This window comes from Danio rerio, chromosome 13 (assembly GCF_049306965.1).
Source record: "Danio rerio strain Tuebingen ecotype United States chromosome 13, GRCz12tu, whole genome shotgun sequence".
Lineage (NCBI taxonomy): Eukaryota > Metazoa > Chordata > Actinopteri > Cypriniformes > Danionidae > Danio > Danio rerio.
The window spans coordinates 13,742,501-13,745,621 of NC_133188.1; the positions used below are offsets into that span (position 1 = coordinate 13,742,501).

At 31.2% G+C, this 3,121-nt stretch overlaps 1 long non-coding RNA gene across 1 annotated transcript in view; it reads left to right on the forward strand.

Annotated features, from left to right (window-relative positions):
- The window catches only part of LOC108191974 (uncharacterized), a 4,362-nt gene extending 1,513 nt beyond the window's left edge, over positions 1-2,849 (forward strand). Inside the window, exons 3-6 of the long non-coding RNA XR_012388769.1 lie at positions 66-161; positions 400-648; positions 1,071-1,166; positions 1,903-2,849. This is a non-coding gene — a long non-coding RNA (uncharacterized lncRNA). The remainder of the gene's footprint in view (positions 1-65; positions 162-399; positions 649-1,070; positions 1,167-1,902) is intronic.
- The last annotated feature ends 272 nt before the right edge of the window (positions 2,850-3,121 follow it).

A 3,121-nucleotide genomic window follows, 5' to 3' on the forward strand; every position in this document is an offset into this window, starting at 1 on the left:
AAGTACATTTTTACTTACAAAACAATAAGATTGTAAAACACCCTTTGTAAATGACTTTCCTTTAGGTCACTGATATTGTCACCGATTGAGAAAGAGCAGCTCTTGAGGGATTGCCAATTTTTCTTCGTAAAAATTCTGCTTGCTTTCTCAAGATATGTCTGGTAAGTTACCCATTTTCATACCCTATTCTACATTTATTAGTCTGCTTGGTAACACTTTTAATAGCTGCACGCTATAAATAATTTATTTAGTTTATATTTATATATTTATATTTATATATTTATATATATATATATATATATATATATATATATATATATATATATATATATATATATATATATATATATATATATTATGTGTAAAAATTAATATGTATGTTTTTTTTGTATATTGTAGATCTGCACAGAGTTTTCTCAGATCTGTAATGTAGATCTCCTGAGACAGTTAATCGAGTGACTTGATAAATATACAGCACCTCTCTTGAAACTCTACAGAAAAGAAGGGATTCAATGGGTCCAGAGATGGATACAACTTTAAACAAGATGGATGAGCAGCTACTCATTAAGATTTTTTTTTTCTTATACACCCGTCTGATGTTTTTAACATGTGCAACATATTTTGTCCTGTCAAGAATTTCATGCTCAGGTAATACAGTCTAATAAAACGTAATTGCAACAATTTAATTGTCCAGCCCTTTTGCATTAATTTTAATTGTGTCAAGTTGTGTTTTGATTGTGAGATGGAAGTAAGATAAATAACAGATGTTTCACTTGTTTTGAGTGACCATTTCAAATGAATACATTCAAAGAGGAAAATAGAAAATAATAGCTGTAGTTTTTAACTCAAAGTAATTGTCACATGAAACTAAACATTTTTCTAAATTTGCCAACACAACCATTATCAAATTCCATTGTATGGAAACCACAAAATTCTTTTTTTTTAAATAAAGCCATGTGTTTTTTCAACAGCATGAATAAAATACTATGCTCATTTAAATGTACTAAGTACATTTTTACTTACAAAACAATAAGATTGTAAAACACCCTTTGTAAATGACTTTCCTTCAGGTCACTGATATTGTCACCGATTGAGAAAGAGCAGCTCTTGAGGGATTGCCAATTTTTCTTCGTAAAAATTCTGCTTGCTTTCTCAAGATATGTCTGGTAAGTTACCCATTTTCATACCCTATTCTACATTTATTAGTGTGCTTGGTAACACTTTTAATAGCTGCACGCTATAAATAATTTATTTAGTATTAGCGAATAGTTAATTTATTTTCTGTTAAGCATAACTCTACATGAAGTGCTCAATGATTGTATTTTTTTTAACTTTAATGATTCATTTGTATTACTAATTTAAGTATTGCATTATTTACAAACCAGTTATTTAAGAATAGTTGGTGTTTTTAAGATCATTCAGAATGCTTAAGTACACGATTAATAAACTATTCAAATTAACATTTAAATATCCTAATATTAAGGTATGTAATAATAGTTACTTTGTATGTTAGTATATGCTTTATGAGCTTAACTTCATCCAGTTGTGACCTAATCTAAAGTGAGGACTATTTATGCTTTATAAATCCCTTATGAATGACAATTAAAGGCTCAGTTATATTCTAAACAGGACAATAAACAACTTTCACAATTGAAACTGTATCAAATAAAAGTAAATCTTTGCAATTTTATGTAAAATAAAAGTTTAAAAAATTGCTAAATATTAAAAAGTTGTCAATATATTGTTCAATTATTATATATTATAGACTATTCAAAGTGTTACTGTTTGTATGTACGAAAGTATTACATGTTTTTATTTTCTTTGCATAATAGTAATAACATTAATAAGTAGTAATTAATATTACACATCAATTAATTTTCCCATTACTTAATCTCCTATAAGGACACGGACCCTGAAGACCACAGCACCAGAGATTAAAGGATTGGAATCTTCACTGTGGTGGAAGATGATAATGGCACTTCTGCATCCCTGCAATATGTGATGAACCTCGCTAAAATCTTGGAGGAGGCCATAGTACTTCAGGATATCACACATCTGCCTGCAGCCTTCGCTTACTTGTTCAGCCTCTTGTATAGACTGAATATGGAACACCCAAAAGAACTCAAATATACTTTTTAAGTGATTCAGCATGTTTTATGGAGGTTGGTGGCACATGATCTGCGAGAGTTCAGTTCATTCATTCATTCATTTTCTTTTCGGCTTAGTCCCTTTATTAATCTGGGGTCGCCACAGCGCAATGAACTTGTTTTACGCAGCGTATGCCCTTCCGGCTGCAACCCATCTCTGGAAAACATCCATACACACTCATTCACACATACACTACAGACAATTTTAGCCTACCCAATTCACCTGTGCCACACGTCTTTGGACTGTGGGGGAAACCGGAGAACCCAAAGGAAACCCACGTGAACGCAGGGAGAACATTCAAACTCCACACAGTAACGGCAACTGACCCGTGACCACTTCCTAATGTGCCACTGTTTCAATGTTTTGAGGTCTGTTTTTGGACTTTATGTACTTTGTTGACAAAAGTGCAGTACACTTTAAAGACTGTATGAATGGAGTGGCTTTTAGGGTTTACTCTGATTAGATGATTGCATATTCACCTGGTTTGAGTGTTTAGACACACTAATAGCTTGGTTTTAGTAAGGTTGCCAGTTATTTTATGTTGAGGCAGTGTACAATCTTTTCAAATCTGGAAACATTCAGTACTAGTTGTGTACAAACTAGCCCAATGCTGAACACGGCTAATGTCAAATGCTGATTTTGTATGCAAATGTTTTGGATTGTGATTTGAACACAGTTAAAAATAAAAAAAGTGAATTGACTATTCTTGTGTATTTAATTTGAATCCTAAAAATTAATAGTAAATGCATAATGAATCAGTTTGTTTTATTTTGTTCAGTAAACTAAAAAAATCTTGTTGGGTAAACATAATCATTTTTGTTCAGTAAACAAAAGATCTTGTTGAATAAACGTGAAAATTTTTGTTCAGCAAACAAAAGATCTTGTTGAGTAAACATGATAATATTTGTTCAGCAAACAAAAATATCTTGTTGGGTGAACATGACATTTTTTGTTCAGCAAACAAAAATATCCT